Here is a 20998-nt window from a genome sequence, read left to right as displayed (position 1 = left end):
TGCAGCTTCTGACAGAAGTCACCCCTGTAGCCTCTTCTGCTCCTAACACCTGGCCATGCACACGCAGTGCAGTTGAGGGGCAGACAGGTTGCTGTCCCCTCCTCAGCCACAGAGTTGTGTGTGCCTCGTGCCATGCTGTGGTGGAGCAAGCACAGCCAAAAAAGCAGAAGTAACACAGGGTGAGATGCAGTGAGCAAAGGGGCTGGATCCCTTTTTTGAGCACCAGGGAAAGAATCTGTGCCAAAGTTCGAGGTTGTAACATGCTTTAACACACTGATGCTGACTGTTCTGTCAGTACATTTCTACTCCCTCTGTGTAGCGGTAAAGTAAGGTAATCACAATAACAAACTTGCTGCACTGTTGACTCTGTTGTCCATTTAGAACTGTGTCTGTAAGTTCAGGGAGGAGTGAGAGTTCTACTGGTGAAATCTTAAGTACTCTTTCATTAAACTTTGGGAAGAACTATTGCTATCCCACTTTAGATTCTCAGCTGTGGGATATTTTCTCTTGAAATTAAGCCAGGACGTACTCACTTGCACAGAGTTGTGTACAAATGCCTTTTTTTCCCTTAAGTCCCAGTTATCAAAGTTTGGCATTCACTGTACCTTGTAACTAATTTTATTAATTTAACACACTAGACTTGTTCCAGCCAAAATGATGATCATGAAACAGTGATAAGAAATTTTAAGCTTGAATGAAAACCTTGTATTTCTTCCACAGGAAATGTAATAAATGACCTTAAAATAGTGTCTTATCTCATGTTTATACTAAACTTCAACTCTTGTTGAAGAAACTCTTATCAAGTTTTTTCTTATGAAAGGAATAAATATTCTTTCAATCCTTCAGGATCAGAGAGCTGAAAGACTTCTGTGTTGTTCTTCTTCCTCTGTATTTTTTCCTTCACAGTGACATTTTAGGACTTGCCTATCTGAAAAGCCTTATCCTTAAAATAAGACTGCATTAGGATGTGTATTGGTGAAGGAGCAGCTGTTCCCTTTGGAGTTCCCTGTAGTACCAGGGACACTCAGAGCCGAGGTTGCTGCAGCTGGAGGAGGCCCTCATCTGAGCTGCTCTCTCACAAGTGATGGTGTAGGTATTGTTCTTGTAAAACAGGTCAGGAAATGGAGATGTGCTGCATTACTACCCTAAAAACCTTAGTTTTGCTGACAGTTTGGGTCAAGACAGATGATTTTGTAACAGATTAGGTGCCTTGTTGGGTTTTGTTGAGTTCGGTTTATTTTTTTGCTTCAGTTTCAGTGGTGAGCCTTTGAAATGAGACCTGAAATTTCTGACTATAGTAGAAAAGCAAAAAAGTTAATTAGCTGGTTTTCATTTTCATAAATATTTACCATTAGGCAGAAATGGGTCATCAAGACTTCTGACATTAGGAAGCAGTAAGACAAATGACAGTACCAACTTTTTTTTTGCCTTATTCTTCTTTAACTATATGCTCCTTGGGGCAAAAGACAGAACCACTTAACAATAGGCCCTAATGTTCTAAAAGGCTTCAAGTTTCATTGTGGCAGCTTTTTATTTGGAGCTGAGCTAGGAAGGTCACCTCAGTATTCTTGTCCTTGGAAGGACACTTGTGCCTTCACTGAAAAGCCCTTACAGGAGGATGATTCCATCAAAGACTATAAGATTTTAAAGGCATTTATTGTCTTCATGTAGGTAGGAGTTAACCAGTTGTAAAATGCACAGATTAATTCACTGCCTTACTTTCTCATTCTCTTGTGAAGTGACACTGTAAATATTCTGAGAGGACCTCTTCTTTCCAGGAGGGCATATTGCCCAAACCTGGAAAGGGAAAGAAATTGTTAGATTGGTTTTGTTTTTTTTTTTTGTGAGTGGGTTTTTTGGTTGTTGTTACAATGCAGAAGATAATTAATTGCTGTAACCCTAGAGAGCTCTGCTCTTCTAAGGAGTTTGGCATGATACTTGCCCTCAGGCATGTTCTTGTTCTACAGTTAATGATTCTGTCTAAAGGAGATGCTGTATCTAACATTATTTTTAAAAATTATGTGAAGTGTGTTGTACTGAACTTCTGTGCCCCTGCTTTGGGATAATAACCATAGGTTTGTGTTAAGGAAGCTGTTCTGTATTGAGAAGCATGTTCCTCAGGTGGAATAACTTACAAACCTTTGACATATCTCTGTTTAATTAATTTTTTATTTGGGGATGTTGGCATCTTGCAGTGAAACACATAAAAGTGAATCCTGTGATGTGCTTTGCCATCTCTGCTTATGGGAACAGTTAAATTTAAAAAAAAAAAAAAACAAAAAAACACTTTACTTTTAAGAGCATCCTAAACCACTGCAGTCTTTTATTCCATGACTATCTGTCCCTTTTCAGTCTATGTTAAAACACAGTGACAGAGTTGAATTTTTACTGTCCCCTGCTTCAAATGCAAATAAACAGTCATGGCATACTTGTTTTCTGATGTCTTTGAAAGGAAGCTATTTCTGCAAAGTGAATGCAATCTCTGTATCTGAGTAAGCAGCTATCCTAGTGCATGGCTGAATCAATCCCTGCACAGGGAGGATGCCCAGAATATTGTTCAGAAATGTTCTAGGTGCATAGTTTCCTACTAGAGGGATCAGACTGATGCATTAGATTTGCTTTTTTGGCTACATCTGGTAACCTAGCCCTCATGGAAGATATGGAAGAATAAAATAAGGAAGCATGCTGCTTTTTTTCCCCTTTTTTTCCCTTCTTAGATGAATGTTTGATTCCTATCAAAATTATATTTGTTACCTTGCAACATATAGCCCTGTATTAAAGTGTGGCTGTCACTGAAGAAGTGCAGGTTTAAAGGGTATTTGCTCTGAAAGCTTGCAGAAAGCAAAAATCCTCTGGCCTGTGTGTGGAAAGTGCTTGGCTTGGACTCTCCCTGTAGGGTGGGTATCATTGGGACTGTTGTTCACTACTTCTGTGCAGGTTGTACCTAGGGTTCATGGGGTTCATTTGCCTGTGCTGAGGGATGGATGGGACAACATTAAAATGGTCCTAACTGGATGTTACCATGATAATGGTAATAATGTAAATAACTGGAACACTGCATGGAGAGGCTGATGAAGAGAGGCTGATGTTCCCTCCAAGGCAAAGTGAGACAGTCTGGCTCCCCAGGGTATGCAGTGTAGCTTGAGTTTAATAATTCCCTCCAGTCCAAGGAGGAGAATACACCCACCCACATTCCTCCTTGGCACATCCCTCCGTCCTCACCAAGCCTAACATTCATCTCACCCTGTGTGAAACTGATCTGTGTTGCCAACATGGCAGAGAACTCTTTTGGTCTATTGCTCTGTCAGACAAGTGCCAGGGCTGGTACAAGAGAGAGGAGGTGAGTGCAGGGCCACGACTTGTGACAGTGATTAACCATTAGGAGGGAGCTGATGGAGCTTCATGCCAAGGCTTTGTTCCTCTGGTACTGAGTGTTGCTGTTTGATGACCTGGTCCCTTCTCTTTACTTTGTGCTGGTGCCAGCACTTGTTTGGGTGATGTGCTGAAACATGCTGGCACCTAACCTGCCATGAAACTGTGGTTTCCAGGTGTGATAAAAGAGCTTTCCCTGTTTTTCCCTTGGTGGGAATCATGTTTCACAGAGCACTTAGCTTCTTGATGGCATTAGCCTGGCAGGTGTGTTTGGGCATCCCGTGGCACACATGCTGTTGCTGCTTATGACTCCAGGGTGCATCCATACCTTTAGATGAAGTCATGGCTCCTACATCTGATTGCAGCATTTGCTGAGTGAAATAGGTCTAGTAGATCATACTTCTGCCATTTATATTGTCAGACGTGTATATTGTCCATTTCAGCTGAACTATTTATTTTTATCAACAAACTACAGCAAGAAATTAGGACCTGACAGTAAGTCCCTAGTGGAATAAAATTAGAGGTTTTTTTGGCCATGACTGCAATTGGCCAAAGTTCTGGATATCAAAGTCTCTTTTAAATTCTTTTTTGTTTTTAAAGACATTGAATATCCTGTTCATTCTTGGCTATTTTCTTGTATTTCTCCCTCTGTTAAGTGATTGTATAACTTGACATTGAAATCAATAATTTCTCATTGATAATTGCTCTCAGGGTATGACATCAGGATTTTCTGGAAATATAAATTCATAGTGCTGATAGCAGACTATATGATTTCACTCTGGAAACTGGCCAGTACAGTTGGACTCCCTGACGTGCAGGATGCAGGGGAGAAGATGATACAAACAATATGAGTCTGTATATGTGCCTGAGACATTTGGTCAGTGTTTTCGAGGGACTGATGTGTTACAAGAACACAGTCTGTAATTCAGGTGCACTCTGATGGAACCAGAGTATCTCCCTGCTATTAACTGCTTGAATATTTTCTTATTCAGCTGTCCTGTTTTCTGCCTTTGCATTATTTATTTTTGCTTAGCATAGTGATTAAGTGCTTCTTCCAAATGTTGCTGCAGGGATTAGTCTGCCGTAGACGTTTTCCTTCTGGCATTCTCACAGTTCCTGGCAGTTTAATATGTGTGGGTTTCAGAGGTCTGATGCAGACCTGCACTGAGGCAGCGCTGTGCTCTGAAGCAGATGTGTTCACAAGGATTATCAGGAACATTCTTCGCTTGCACGTGGGTGGAGTGGGCTCAGTGTTTAAGTGAGACAGACCGCGGCAGGCAGCTCCAGAAGTTTGGAATTGCAATTAGATGCTGGAACAGTCAACCACAGGATGCTGCTGGGGCCAAGAATTTAACAAGGTTCAAAAAAGAGTTGGATGTTTGCTTAGGGGCTAGGAATAGAGGGTGTTGTCAGAATAAATGATTACTAAACATTTTGGAGGGAGTCTCAAACCTTACATTTTTGAGTCTGTGATAGTTTCTAGGTATCAAGCAAGATTACCTGTCTTCTGCTGATTCCTGGGCTCCTAATATTCATATTAAGGAGTATTAATGAGATTAATATTATTCATTCTTTTTAGGGTGTGATGCAGCACTTGTCAGTCCTCTAGATATGATCCACTTTGGCAGTTCTCTTTTTCAAAACTATGCCTGAGGCTTTTGGGGAACTGGAAAATTAAATTTGCAGGTTTGGCTTGCAATGCAGTTACAATCTCTTGGTTTTATGCATTTTAGGGGAGGGCTGCTTGTGGAAGGGGAAGATACATACACCCTCAGCAGTAATACCATTGCTGTGAACACCCAAACTGCCTTGCGAAGGAGTAGGTTTGGGTGTTAGGCAGTGCGAGGCAGTGTCAGGGAGTCTCAAACCTGAGTAGTGGGGCAGAATCATTCTCAGCTAATAAAGTTGTTAAGTGTGTCCCTGAGCTCAGGCTGTGCACTTCCCCCAGACCTCAGCCTGTATCTTTTGCAAGAGTCTATACTGAACTCTGTAGCTTTGGGTGCTTGTTCAGCATTGACTTGTCCCTCTTCACAAACTTTTTAGTTTTAAACATATGCACTGTACACACCTCAAGCACTGCAGTGGTCTTTAGGGAGAGGCATGAGCACAGCAGGTCATCTCCTGACCTTCCAGCTTGCTTGCCAAGTTCAGTCGGAGCTTAAAGCTGGTTGAAGGCAGTCTTGTTTTCGCTACTCCCTTGTGTTATCCCTGCCTCTGGTGCAGCCAGACAGGGAGCTGAGCCAACTGAAAACTTAACCCTACCCTCTCTAAAATAACACTAGTTCATTTCCTTGAACTAGCTTTCCACCTAGCTGTAAAAGCAAAAGTTACATCACTTTTGGAGATGGTAAAGGAGAGGTCAGTATAGTGTATTTGGGTTGTATATGGGGATTTAGGACAGCAGCTTTCACTTAAATTGGCTTACCTTTTATGCCAACTTGTATGTTGAAATACAAGGTTTCTTGCAGCAATCCTAAAAACAAATTCAAAGCAGAAGCAAGTTTGGGGGTTTATACCCTTACTTTAAGTTTTTGAGCTTAGGCTTCCATGAGCTGTCCTCATCCTCAAGAGGTTATTTATTTATTTATTTATTTTTCTTCCCATTTTAAGAGAAAAGAAAACAAGCAAAAAATCTTACGGGTTAATTCCATTGCTTTTGGATAAAAATGAAAAGGGCAGAATTTTCATCCTCTTCCTGTACTTGCTGGGAAGACCTGTTGCAAAGAAGGGCAGTATATTGTCAAGGGCTTCTCATTAATGTTTCCTATAGTAGCAATATAATTTCTTGATAGTTAAATGGTAGGATTTTACCCTATGCTTCTACCAGTTTTAAAAATTTTCCTTAGGAAATAAGAATAGGATGGAAAGAAACTGCCAGGATTTCAGGGTATACAGCACCATGAGTGAAAGAATGAATGAAGCCTTGCAGCATATGGTCTAATGGATGTGAGGAGGTGTTGTAGTTTAGGGCATAGCGGAGCGGAAGATACCGGGATGTAACGGGAAGCTACTAGACCCCACTCTGTTAGGACAGCTAGGCCTTTTGTAATTAGCCAATAGCACCTAAGTGTGACGTGAGCAGATGGGAGTAACACAATGACCCTAGGTTATAAAATGTCAAATTCCCCTGCAATAAATGCCATTTTCCGCCATCCGTCACATTGATGCAGTGGGAGATGGACCGCACGGCTGGGATAGCCGTCTGTGCTGTAGCTGATCGGGGTGCTTATCTTGCTTCAAACCCAACAAGGAGGGTGACATTTGGCTGTAGGGAAAGTCACCATTTTTAAAATCATTTCAGTGATGTGAGTCAAAGACATGGTACCTATTGTTGTTAAAGAAAGAAACTTGAGTTTCTTTACATTGTGTTTTTGTGCTGCAGCCATAGTTGAGAAGTGATTTGTTTCTCCAGAATTAGGGTTTTCTATTCTGTGTTTCCAGCCTGTCTCAGTGGCTGGCAGTGGCTGGGTGAAGGTTAATATCTGGGATGCAAACTGCTTCCTCTCTTCCAGGTTTTCTGCTGACATCACCACCCTCTTGAATGGAACTCTTGCAGTGAAACCTGGAGGATACAGACAGAACTCCTCAACTCCTGCCCCACATGGTTGGACCAGAACAGATTGGTTAAAGCATGCACAGAAATTATGGTGCTATTGTGAAATGTTCAGACCTTGCTTCTCCATTTTAAATTGTACTGAGACATGACAGTGTTCTGGTCTCAAAACCAGTGGAGTCTGCTAAACATGTATTATGGTGTTAGTCTGATGGAGAAGAGAGTGCATTCTTAAAGACTGAACATAGGTAGATTGGAGATGAATAGCTATGAAGTTTGGTGTGCTTTGAGAGGGGGGAGGTTGCGTTAAATGAAGCAAAGGAGTGGCTTTCAGTCATAGATCTTGGAATACTTTTGGTAAAGAGTACCAGAGCAGGGCTTCATGCCCCTCACTTGGAGGAGAGAAGGGTGAAGCTGTTCCTGTTGAAAAGACAAGCTCTGCATGATTGTTGAAGCCAGTGGGTGCATGTGGCAGGAGGTGCATGACTCATGCAGGAGGGGAGTTGTAGCTTGTTCCTGTGTGACCTCGGGGGAGTGTCCCTGTGTACAACAAGTTTGGTTGATAGTCATGCATGATTTTGAAGAACTTACGTGGGCATCACAGAAATTTTAAGTTAAAACGCCTGTGTTTACTTTAGTTCTGTCTAAGTAAAGGCTTGATGTGGATTGAAGTGTTCTGGTTGAATAACAGTTGTCTTTATCAGCCACAAGCACAGAACAGTCGCATGCTAACCACAAAAATTGCCACTTAGACATTTTGCTTTGTAGACAAAAATCAGAATGGAGAAGTATGGGAAGAACATGTGTTTTCAAGGTCTCTGAAGTCAGCATATCTAGAAGTACAGGAGATAGTCCTGTAACTTTGCTAACACTGAAAGAAAAAATACTACATCTCCTGAAATTTGCAATGCAGTTACGGAAGTTGCACTGCCTCTCAGTGTGTGGGATGACTGCATGCACACTTTCACATGTACAGTAATTATGATAGCCTGAAATTGCGTCCTGACCACAGTGAGCTTGCTCCGTTTTTCAGTAACTAAGAAGGAAATTTGGCCCTGTGAATGAATTTGAAATGCTCTTAGAAGCATTCTTTCATGTTATAAGAAATATGTGCATTCTGTGGTCGCAGGCGGTGATGGCCATATACCAGAGTGCAAATTATGTGCTCCTTTCTGCTGCTTATCCAATCCAGGCTGCACTTGACCAGTTTGCATTAACCAAGTGGGAGAAAAGAGGCAGAATGCAAATACTGAGTTAGAGGTCGGTGTAAGTTAAGTTAAAAGTTCTGTTGTGGTAGCATTTCTGTGTAGCTCTTTATTGGAATGATACAGAATGATCCTACTGCAAAGGGCTAATGCAGAGACAAGTTTTATAAGATGTTCTGTAAGAGCAGAAGAAATTACGTAAGCACTGTTTACAAGTCATCAGTGCCCTTAAAGATCCTAACATTTGTCTTTGGCCATTGCTCAGAATTGCTGAAATTGGCTGCTGCCTCTGGAGACAGCCTATTTCAATTTCCCTGTACAAAGCTAGGTCAGCAAAAGTGGATTGCCCAAGACGCCATTTGGTTGTGTTTTGAGTATCGCCAGGAATGGAGACTCCCCAGCTTCTTTGGGTACAAGTTTCACTGTTGGATTGCCTTCATAATAAAAAAAAACAACAAAAGAAGCTTATGTTTATGTGTTTCAGTTTTTGTCCACTATCTCTTATCCTTTCACTCCATACTTGAGAAGATCCTGACTCCTTTACTACCTCCCATCAGGTGCTTCCAGCTCACTCAGCCTCCCCTTGTGGTACAGATTTGTAGCCCCTTAATGATCTCTGTGATACTTTACTGGACTTACTGCCAGCATGTCCATGCCTGCCTTCTAATGGGAAGCCAAGCACTGGACACAGCACTGGGCTGTGCTGGACAGAATGGAAGGGCCACCTCCCTCGATCTGCTGGCAGCTCTTCCCTGTGCAGCCTGGGATCTCTTGGCTGCCTCTGCTGCAGAGGCTTGCTGTTGGCTCATGTTCAGCTTGTTATCTGTCTGTGAGTCCTTCTCTGTGAGGCTGCTCTCTCCCCCTGCCTGAGCTGGGGCTTGGAGTGTCTCCTCCCCTTGTGCAGGGCTCTGCAATTAGTGCTGCTGAACTTCATGAAGTTCCCAGCAGCACATTTTGCTAGCCTGTCAAGGTGCCTTTGAATGGCAGAGGTGTTATCAGCTATTTTGTATAATCTGAAATTATGCTGAAGGGGCTCTGTCCCTTCATCTAGGTCATTTATAAACATGTTAAACAGTGTTGGCCCCAGTATCATAGTCTGGAGTCATACCACCAACTGTCCTTCAGCTGGACTTCATTCTACTTACAACAGCTGTTTCAGCTTGGCAGCTCAGCCAGTTTTCAATCTGCCTCACTTTTTTCCAGCCTATTTAGAGGTTGTATGAAGTTAAAATCTGTATCACTAAGTAAGGACCCATAGAACCATTGCTGATTAAAAGGTCTAGATAAATATTTCTTGAAACAGGAGACTAATAAGAAATAGTAATGCAGAGGCAGTGACAGAAGGTTGCAAAAGAGCAGGGAGAGGAAAAGAGGTGGGTAAGTATGGTTTTGGGTGGGAATTCTGCTAATGAGCTGTGGCTTAGCTTTTCCTTTGTCTATAAGAGACTTTGGAAATGTGGAGTCATTTTTGGAGGAAAGTAAGTCAAAATATTTGGAAGGAAAAGTTTACAATCTTGTTTGGAGATCAGAAAGCTGCATAGAAAACCTGAGCTGTGCCATGGCTCTGTTTCACAAGGACAACTGGCTGAAATAAATGTACTGGATTCAAACCCTTGGTGTCCCCATAGGAGAACAACTTTCCTTTGATTATTGTTGATTTATAGAAACTTTTCTCTCTTGAGTATGGGAAATGATCCAGTCCTTAATTATTAGGCATTGTGGACCTCAAGGTTATGCATGCTATGTACATGTTTATCTCAGCTGGTTCTGTTTCAATTGATATTAATTGGTTTTGTTGAAAGCAAAGCTTCTGATAAGATGTCTTGTTATCAGGGTTCATTTCAAGCTAATTAAACCCCTGAGACAGCACTGCTATATGTTTTTAAATTCCTGTTGTGAAAAATATGTGTTTAATTTGTTCACAGGCATAGATATTCTTGTATTGCAGCTCTCACCTCCCTTATTGGGGTGTACTGGAGGACAGCTTTGGCAATTTCTGCAGTCAATCTGTCTGTTGGATCAAACCAGCCAGGGAGGTGTCGGTCGGCCAAATGCCACTAAAATTAGATGGTTATTATAGTCAAGGTAGTTTGGGAATTTGTGGTCCTGTCAGTATTTCTGTGACAAAACATCCTATTTCTGGATACTGGAAATACTTACAAATGCTTCAAACACCATAAAGAAGATACCCTAGGAAAGAACTTGACCCTGAAATGAGCACAGGTGGGACCTGGTACCCAGGTTTCCTATGAAGCTGCATTCCTACTTGTCAGCCAGGACTTGTTTCATCTTTTGGAAGCAAAACAACCACTGATGGGGTAGCATTAAATGGATATGCTTCTATCCCTCCAAAAGCATTCCCCCCCCTTTTCCTCTCAAGCTCTGTCTGGACATGGTGTTAAGATATGTTTCTGATACTGTGTTAAGATGTTTCAATGCAAATGCTTGTAAGCAATTTTGTGCTAAAAATATTCTTTGCGTATTCTGGAAAATCAGTCTTTTTTTGAAATTGTATGTTAAGACTGGTATGTATAGTTTCTGTTTGTGTAGGGTTTTTATGGCATAATTATTCGTGTTTGGTTAAAGATTTGTAGTGTTTCTGTGTGAGGTGTTGGTACATCTGCTTTTCTAGTCATAGAAAGAGATAGGATAACCTTGAGAGCAATCTGTTGCACTAGTGGTGTAGCATTTTATCAGGCCTTCAAAGCAAGAGGAGAATTTATATTTATTTTAGCTGGCTTATCTTATTGGAAAGAGAGAGGGGATCACAATAAGATTAAGCACACTACTTTGCAAAATTTGTATTCAATGACTTTATTTTTCAGCTGCTACTAATACTTTACAATTTCAAAAGGACTTATGAAAAGAAGAAATAAGACCTTGATCTTCCAAAACACCTCTCTAAAAGATGGCAACCTTCTCACTGAAAATTGATATTAAAAAGTCTCATCTGTTGATCAAAGTTAATTTGAGAGCCTGGATGTTACTTCCTCATGGTCTGAGAACGTATTTCTTGCCTGACCTTGACTATGATTGTTACTTGCCTACTTCCATGAAAGCAGTCAAGGCAATTTAGAAAATTAGGTGATGAGGAGGAACTGTCTTGTTAACATTTTCTGTATGAACTAGAAAAAATAATAAGGGGAACCACACAAGAACAGAGCTTGCTGTTATCTAAGAGGATGTCGCAGGTAACTCTGTGGCAGTAGGTTCCACTGGGATTTGTGAACTTGCAGGAGCAAGTGATACTAAAGACACCACTAAGAATTGTAAAGGTTGGAGAACCCAAGAACAGGTTCACTGGCCTATCTTATCACTGGATTTCTGTGCTTTGTTTGAAGCCGTGTTGTCATCTTGCCTTTCTTCCTTCTAGGAGCTTCTAAGTTGTGGTGGCAGGGCAGGGAATAATTTCCTGTCTTGGTTTTTCTCAATACTTCCAATGCTCTAATACAGCTGGGCTATGTTCATGGTGATATTCAAAACTAAATTTTTTCTCTTCACTTTCTTTCTGAAGGTACTTCTGGTTCATTGTGTCATATATAAGCTAAAAGAACATTGTTTTTGCGAGCAGTTAAGAACACATGCAGCCTTTTCCTGAGCACTGCAGGAGATTTTAGGATTTCCTAGAAAAATGGGAGGCAGTAGGTTGATGCTAGCAGAATATCTTCCATTTACAGCAGACCTTTCCTTCTGGATAACTGTACAAATGGTGCGTGCCAATGATGTGGGTAGGGAGGGATGCAGTTATAGCTGCAAGATACCCATTATCGTGTAAGTTGAAGTTTTTGTAGAGTGCTTTCTCTGTGATGGAATTGTAAGAGCCAGTCAGGGTAAAAGGTTTCTATTTCCAGTCTTTATTCACTGCTAGACATTTCAGGGCTCTTGACCTTTACTCAGCCATTTAGATTTTGTCAAAATTTTCTTTGCTTCTTGATTAATAGATTATCCATTGCTCCATGTTGCCCACAGACAGACAGCAATGCATTTCATTCAGCAGTAATTGTCTGAAGGCATAGGTTGATATACTTCAGATAATTGTCAGCTTGGGTAAGGGGTATGGGGAACATGCCCGGAAAAGGATCATTTGCTTCTCTTTTCTCCAGAAGGATGGTGGCTTGTGAGGAGAGGGTGGACAAAGGAGGGAGGGAAGAAGAGGAAAACATCTGAGGTTCTTCATCAGATGGGAGGAAGGTACACTAGCCCATTAATCAGCTATGGCTCTTCATTAACTTTAGAGCATTGTAGGAAAGGATATAAGAAAATCTGTAGAAGAAAAACAAGGGGGGGAAAAAAATAAAAAGAAGAAACCTAAGGTTAAAAAGACATAGGTCTGCACTCCTGATTTTGCATATGTTTGTGCTTGTTGTTTTTTTTTTTGCTTTTTTTGGGGTTTTTCCCCCCCTTCTCTGCAGTATCAGCTTTTTTTTGTTCACAGAGAGACAAACAGACTTTTGTTTCAGGGGAAGGGGGTGGTGTGAGACCCGGGTAAGCAGTGAAGAATGTCCTGTTCACCTCCTCACTCGGCTCCAGGTCAAAGACATGGGGCTGGGGGGGGAAGATTTTAATGTATATCAAGCAGCAAAATGTCAGAAAACAAACAACAATGAAAACAAAATGCAGCCAGTAACCTTGGGGCTCTGACACTGAGCAAATGTTTATCAGAAGAAGATTCTGCTGGACATCACCAGATAAGAATGAGTTGATGTCACTCTTGGCAAGGGCGGGAGCTCGTTTTTTTCCATACAAACAGCACAACACAGCAAGAGGAAGAAGAGGGAACAGTGGGAAGGAGGAGAGAGAGGAAGAGGAGTAGAGAGGTGTTTGCTATAAATTGTTCTAATAAAAATACATTAAAGCATGGTTTGTTTTGTTGGAAGGGGTCTCAGTGCTGGGACATAAATAGACAAAGGTTAAGGATGGACCAGGGCTCCTCCTACACTGTGGCTCTGCAGACCTGTATACAGATTCCTGACAGCTGTTGCATAATTTGCTTTGACTTGCTCCTAGTCCAGAGTGTACTACAGGCTTATTCCTGTGGCCCTTATTCAACAAAACCTCATTTGGCTTCAATGGGAATTTCTGTTTGAATAAAGAACTTCAGCTTTTGTGACCTCTGGCAGTTTTTGTGCGTGGCTGATGAATAGTACATCCCATCACCCTCAGTCTCTGTATGTCCTTATTTTAAAGCTTCATTATATTTTATACTTCAAGTAATGCAGAGTTTTCTCTGTAGAAAAAGAGACATCACATAGGCAGCAGAACAGTGAAAGCTGCCTTTCAACAGAGACCACTTGGTAGCCAAGAAGCAACAACTGGTAGCTTTTGATGAATTGAAGATGAGCAGTCTTGGAAAGCACCTCAGAAAAGATGTAGCTATGAGGAGTGTAGTGATAGAAGAGTTCTAGAAAAAACTCCTAGAAATGAAACAAAGAATCTTCTAAAACATAAAAAACCCAAAAAACATGGGAAATCTTTAATAGTGTCTAATCTATGGGTTGTCTATACTGAAACATCTATTATCATCATGCGCATCATCCCCTATAGGAATGCTCCTGCAGAGCATAGAAGTGACAGGGGTTTTAAGAAAAAAATTTGTTTTAAATGTATGTTTAAAATATATGTTTTAAAACATATAACAAGAATAGGAGTTGTGTGGTGTTTGCTCTGTGTTCATGCATTCTAGCTCAGAGCAGACTATTTCTAAAGTGGCTCAAGTTAAACTAGAAAAGAGGTCTCCTAGGCTGGAATAGGTGTCAGTACTGAGCCTTCTAGGAATATAGATGTGAGGTAATTTGTGTGTTGTGTATCCGTACCTTTCCTCATCCTCACCATATACGTAGGTTGCTATAAGCAACCTGAGCTACCCAAACATCTCTAAGGTGTTCGTGTGGTTATCAAACAGCCTTCAGGATGCTGAGCACTTGTGGGAAATTGGGCCGTTCTCTTTCAGAATGTTACAGGTTTTAAGAATTGGATTGTTTAGAGCTCAGACTTTGCAAATTAGTTAAACAATATAACGTGTTCAGCTTCCTCTTACCACCAGGCTTGTAGAGCTGCAGCAGCAGTAAAAGGAGGCACAAAGCTTTACATTTGACCCTCTTGGTATGGGATTCTCTCAGGTATCTGTGACTCTCTGGAATCTTTTCCATTGATCACTTCCTGCTAGACCACACTGTCTTGTTCAGAATACTCAGCATGATGTGGAGGGAGCAGACTGGTGAATGACCTTACTGGACTTGTGTGCACTTGAGAGCTTTGCAGTGACTCAGCTCCTGGTGTGAGCAAAGAAGGGTGCATCAGCCCTCAAGGCACAGGGACAAGGAGAACAAAAAGCTGATGTGTTTGTGTTGGCTGGAGCCTTTGATAAGTGCAGGCAGTTTAACTTGGGAAGGAGGAACAATCAGGTTTGTTGCATGTTCCACTCCTTTACTGAAAGCTGTTAGAATCAAACAAATAATTTAACTGCTGCTGCAGGTGCTGTCCTCCTCTCCTAAATGAAGTCATAAGAAGGGGGGAAAAAAGCACACATTCATTAATTACACAGTTGAATGAAAATATTTAAGAATCTAATGAATTTTTTTCAGAGTCTTAAGAAGTCACAGCTCTGGACTATAAAGTTTTAATGTGTTCTAAATTGTTTTATACCTTAATTTTAAAGAAGTTGAAGAGGTAGGTACATGTTGCTGTTGCTTGTGTTTCTGGAGAGCTGGTTTTCCTATATTTTCCTCTCCAATCCAGGAAGAGATGCATATGTGCCTGAACTACCACAGTTTTTTTATACTGCTTTTAAACCTTTATTGTTAGAGCGGAGTTGTGGAGTCAACATGCTGGTATGTTTTTATATTAGTAAGAACAAGAAATACTTCATAATTTCAGAGCAAAAAACAGTTCTTCTGTCATCACTCCTGTGGGTACGTGTTCCCAGATGATCAAAATTCTTTCCCTACAACTTCAATAAAAAGTGTGGCCTTCACCAAAATCTACCTCTTAGTCTGTTTTTGTGTTGTTTAACAAAGCAGTGCTAAAATCACTGCAAAAGTAGAGTTTTTTGTGTAGGACCTGATATGAAAACAGCATCTGGAACAGCTACTTTCTGTTAACAGCTGCAGAATTAATTGCTGTCAGTATCACAAACTAAGTTGTTGTTTCAATGAAGAGAAAGTGAGCTTTATGGGTATGTATATATATTAATATTAAACTCAGCAGCTGAATAACTATTCAGTGTTTTTAGTCCTATTTGGCTGTTGTGCATATTTTGTAGCGTTAGGAGCATCTGGTATTAGTATGTCCTCATGTACTAATCATTGGTGGTATTCCAATGCTTGTACGTATCCATAACACGATGTATTTTTTTTTTCCCTCCTAGTGCAGGAAGATGATGCTAAGAGTGAATTCTGTGCTCAGGGAGGTGCTTTTATAAGTTTGTATGCTAGACTCTGTCCCAGGCTGTGGAAGAATGTCTGTCTGTCTGTCTGTCTCCAGATCATCCCCAGTACAGGAAAGTCAATCTAACAGCTGCGAGGAGGGAGGACATACCTATGGCTTTGTGTTTTGTGCTGCTTCTGAGGCTTGTTGGCCCCCTTCTGAGCCAGCTATGCTCAGAAGAATGAGGAGAATCCAGAAGTGACAAGTAGTTAGTTTTCTGGCAGGTTGGTGGGCTGAATCCATCTGTGCAGGAGCTTAGTGAGAACCAGAACTGGAACAAGAAAGGCAAGGAGGGGTGACAGAGCAACAAAATGAATTTCATTTTTGGGAGAGCACCCCAAGGTCTACTGAGGTTGTAGTTCTGAGAGTGTGTCTTTAACACGGACAGGAGACTTTCTCAGCTGCTGGGAGACTTTCCAGCTGGAAAGGCTTTATAGGTATTGTAATGGACCCTATAAGTACCTTGAGGGAGATGTGATTTAGGATGAGAAAATCTCTACCTGCTGCATATTTAAAACCTTTCTGGTGAAGTTTTGCTGTGAAATGACTGATAATTTCCATGACATACATAGGAAATAGGTTCATGCTGTGTGTGAGCACACCATCAGCAGGCTGTATATAGAAAAATTAAAAATAAGGGAGGATGTTTTTACAGCTGCCCTGTTTTGTAGGGGTTAAATGGAGGAATGAGTGAATTGTTATATTCTGACTATTTCTAACTGCAGGGAAGTGGTGCACATGCTTGAGTTGGGCTCAAGAAGTGCCCAGGCTTCCTGACCTTGGGCTGTTACTTACAGCTGGTAAAAGCAGTAGTCCTAGATTGCAGTTACCTAGAGGGACAGGATCACACAAATGTTGTCATTAGGTATTCAAAGCTTGCTTAACTAGCAGCTTATTTTAATAGCGAGATTATGCTCTTTCATAATCTTTTTACTAGTGAGTTCATTTACCTAAGTGCAAAAGGAATGTAAACTGAGGAGGTGCAGTTTGCTTTATTCCTTCCTCCCCCCAGGAATTTTAAAACACTTCATGCTAAGGATTCCTTATTGTGCTTTGTCTTTCTTCAAGGCTTGTTGTGCTTGACAGTATTTGACAGAAGATGATAAATACAGAGGTAATACAGAACACAGTGGGCCACTTACTTCTGTGTAACTGGTGAATGTTTTAGGTGCCATAATAAGGTCCTCCAAGCTGCATGATTAGTTTTTTTAAAATACTGTCAGAAGTAAATAGTCTGTGTGTTGTTAGCCTGCTTCCCTTCCTAGCTCAGCTTTTAGGTCATTTCAGTATCCTAAATTTAGTTGTTATAATATCTTGCCAGCTCCATGTTTCCCTCTGGACTTTTTAGTAGATAACCACTTACTCTAAAAAACAAGAGAATCCAGTTAAACTTGTTATAAGAAAAAGTAAGGAGCAATTTCTTAATTTCTGTCAAGTATATGCTGTCTGAGATATGTATGTATGTATTATAATATATCAAATGTTTCATCAGCCCCACTTGGACTTTGCTTCAGAGAAGAAAAGTGTCATTCAAATTAAAATTGCATGTGAAATGACAGCCCACTTTGCTAGCAAAACTGCTGAGTGATAAGTTGGGTTGCATGTGAGAAAAAAAGATAAAAGTAGAAAACGTCAACTCTGTTGTATTTACAGGTTTACTCTTGTTCTTTGCTATATTTTACTGAATGCACATAGTAGAGATAAATTACTGTTCCTAGTACTTGTGGCTAGAAGATGACAATAGTATATTTTGGACAATGCTTCTTTAATGTACATTTTAAATAGTGCTCTTGAAAAATAGGCAAAGGGCATGACATGGCCATAATTTTTATTATGGCAATGTACCATCATTCTGTCCACTGTATTGTGCTGATACAAAACTGATAGGAAGTAAATGAGTTGGAGATGATTGTTGTTAGTCCCTTCCAACTCAGAATATTCTGTAATTCTGTGAAAAGCGTTGATACGTACTGAAGAGAAACTGTGTTTCATGTGTATAAATAATGGTTATACCAGCACCAGCATTGGGCTTAGTTTGCAGTTATAAAGTATTGATAAAACATTCACCAAATTACTTATTTAAAAGGAACTCTTTTTGTGAAGGTTTTCTCTACCACTTTTAAAACAGTTTTCTCCATGCATAGAAAACTGAAATCTTGGACTTGCTGAACATATTAGTAAATGGCCTGTTGATCAGTCTTGCTCTGTGCCATGCTGTGAAAATAAATTGCAAACAAGACTCTCAGATTTGCATCTGAACTGAAGGAAATGCCCAAAAGTAATACTGCTGTCTGTTAATTTTCTTCAAACTTCTGGGCTCGTGTAAGTAGCACAGTACATGTTCCTCCACTGTTTACTTGGGGTTAGCGTGTGTACACAGGCTGGTTATTGTGGAACAGCAAATGTACCCCAGCTTTATGTGGGTGCCGTTGTGCTTAGAAGTAATTTTAGATGTCACCTTTTCTTTAAACCACAAAACACTGGTATTTTGGTGGGATTTTTTTCTGCTGATATGGGCTGTGTCATGTGGATAAATACCCATGCACTTCTGCCTAAAATAACATAAAGATGTGCAGGCTTATCTTTAATGCTAGTAATAGAATCAGTTGCATGGGGTTTAGCTTGTAGATTTTTTAAAAATTATTTAGAAGAAATTGAGTTTATTTGATCCTGCTGTCCCATTTCTCTTCCATCAACAGCCTAGAAAACTTTGCAATGAGAGAGGGATACAGGTAGTTAAGGTCCCATTATTTTAAGGATGATGGATGGGTAGGTAAAGCTGAGACTCACTCAAGGGTTTGCACGCATAAAATAATTGAAGTGACATCTTGTTGCTGCTAAAACTGGGAAGTTCCCCTGTGTCCTTTCCCCCTCTCCCACCTCTCCTGGGACTAGCTCTAGTATTTGATCTTGTGGTGCTCTGATTCCTTTTGCTACCCTAGAGGAAAGAGAAAACCACAGGATTAGTTGTCTGTGGTTTTAGTGGAGTGAATGATTTTCTGTGCAAGAGCTGTGGTGAGGCAAGTGATGAGGAGGGTGGGAGCTGGATCTTCCTTTCCGTGGATCATTAATTTGGGAGTCAGAAGGAAGAAGCCACTGATTTGGCTCTGGCTTTTATGAACCTTTAGTAGATATCTGGGAATCTATGTGGGAGAAGCTGTGTTAATGCTCAATGCTCAGCCCTTGTGGTGTTCTGGGAAATGAGACTCCTCTGCTGCCTGTCTTCTTACTGGTGTTTGGTATTTGAGGGCCAGAGGAGCGGGGGGATGTTCTGGTGCTGAAGTCATCAGGCCAAGGGACAGCAGCTTCCTTGTGGGCTGAGATAAATCATCTATATAATCTCTTGGTGCCTCAATTCGTCATCTTCTAAGATGATGCTAGTCTTGTGGTTTTTGGGTACGCAGAGCACTTAGGATAACAGAGACAGCTGTAGCCTGTGGATATGACGTGCTTGTATGATCAGCTGATGGTAGCTCTTGGGTCTCTCTTGGTGCGTTTTCAAGAAAAATGTTGTACAGGAAATACAGTTTATTGCATAGCACAAGAGCATCATCTCTCACTTCCCTACGAGTAGCCCCATCCTTTTTTCCACCCTTGTGTCTATTTTTATACTTTGAGGTCTGTTGCAGGAAGTTGGCCATACGATATTGCAACTGTGTAGTCAAAACCACTTCTTTTCCATATTACTTCTGTGCTCTCGAAGTGGAAAGTTAGTGGGAGATGGACTAAGCAGGATCTTGACTGCTTTTGATGAAGTGTAGCTGTGTGCTTTCTTCAGAGTATATTGTGTACCTTTTTCCTACCTGAAGCTTCAAAAGAGGTTTCCAGTTTTGTGGCAACCTCTAGCTACTTTTTGAAGGTGTAACCCCTGGGCAATCTCATTCTTGCAGAGAGGCAACTTAAGTGACTCCAGACTGAAATCTCAGCGCCTGCAGATGGTGCGCCGTTTTCTCCTTTCAGACATTCAGGTTCCTATCAATCTAAATGAAGCAGCATTTATGGTTTCTTTCAGCTTCACTTCTTTTCAAATGGAAGGTTTCATTTAGGCATTTTTTGCATCGTTGAGAGACATTTCTGTTTTTCAGCAATCTTCAATGTCCTGGTCGTGACCTGGCTCCATGGTGCTAGCTGCTGTATGGCTCATACAAAGCATGGAGCAAAAATCATCATGTTAGAGAAGCTGCAAACTTCAGTGGTGCAAAAAACTCTGTGCACATTATTGGTTATGTGTGGCCATCCCTGTGTGACAGAGAAAGCTCTAATAATATATAGAAATCTTTGCAGAATGTAAGTCTTAAGCAAATGAGTCTCCATTGGAAAGCAGAAGTATCACAACAAATACTTACTTAATGCAAATATTACTAATTAATGACAGCAATTATTCCCCTCTGCATTACAGTTTCGTTAATATAAGTTATATGACCTCAGTAGGCTGACATATATAAGAATGTGGGGAGTTGGTCTTAGAATTGTAGCGAGCTGCATTTTTATAGAAGCCTCAATGTTCTGAATCCTCTTCATGTTTGTATTTTAAGACATATGGTGGAGGAACAAAAGGGGAGGTGATTTTATATGTTGGGGGTTGGATGTCCTTCCTTTTGTTCTTTCTCACCTATGGAATTTTTTGCCCATAAGTTGCAGGGAATCCTGATTTCTGGTATTTGTTGGGTGCCTGAGAATTAAAAGGAGTTTGGCTGGCCCAGGGGGGAAGGGGAGCAGGAAAAAGTGAGGGTGGGGGCAGCTGAGGGCTGGCTGGTTTCTTGGGCTGAAGAGTGAGACGCTCTCTCGGAGCTGTTGTGGCTGAGAGAAGGGAATTCTCCATCACCCAGGTGGAGCTGCTGCTTCTTCTTCTTCCTCCTTGCTGGGCCTTGCACCCCCTGTCCTGCCGGGACATGTGGCAGTGCCAGCCACCACCACAGAGCTGCTGATACACCTCAGCCACCGGCCCAGGATCTCAGCTCATCCCTGCTGTTCCAGCTGAGTGTTCCTCAGAGCCCTGCAGGAGCACCGGGACTGACTGCCCGAGGGGTCTGTGAAGCAAAGCCTCTCCTCCATCCCTTCCTGTCTCAGCCAAGAAAGCTGTCACGGGTACCCTGGTTCTGTTTTGTTGTTAATGCTGTAGTTATTGTTGTTTGTGTGCCTTGTTATACATACTAGTAAAGAGCTGTTATTCTTATCCCCAGAGCTCTGCCTGAGAGCCCCTTGATTTCAGAATTATCATAATTCGCAGGGAGGGGGTTTACATTTTTCATTCCGAGGGAGGCTCTTGGCCTCCCTAGCAGACACCTGTCTTCCAAACCAAGGCAGGTATTTATATATCTTTGGTGACTAATGTCTTGCAGGCTATAACTTACAGAGTGTTAGGAGACCCAGGTGGGGAATTCACATAGAGAGCATGTTTGAGCTCTGTGGTCAGAAAAGTTGTCTCTTAAACAATATGACA

At 41.2% G+C, this 20998-nt stretch overlaps 1 protein-coding gene across 1 annotated transcript in view; it reads left to right on the top strand.

The window, feature by feature from the left end:
* The window catches only part of BORCS5 (BLOC-1 related complex subunit 5), a 64481-nt gene that overhangs the window by 15259 nt on the left and 28224 nt on the right, over window positions 1-20998 (top strand). The window lies entirely within an intron of this gene.

This window comes from Parus major, chromosome 1A, assembly GCF_001522545.3.
Source record: "Parus major isolate Abel chromosome 1A, Parus_major1.1, whole genome shotgun sequence".
NCBI classification, from domain to species: Eukaryota; Metazoa; Chordata; class Aves; order Passeriformes; family Paridae; genus Parus; species Parus major.
Note: the sequence above shows the minus strand (reverse complement) of the source record. Positions and strands in the feature narration are given on the sequence as shown.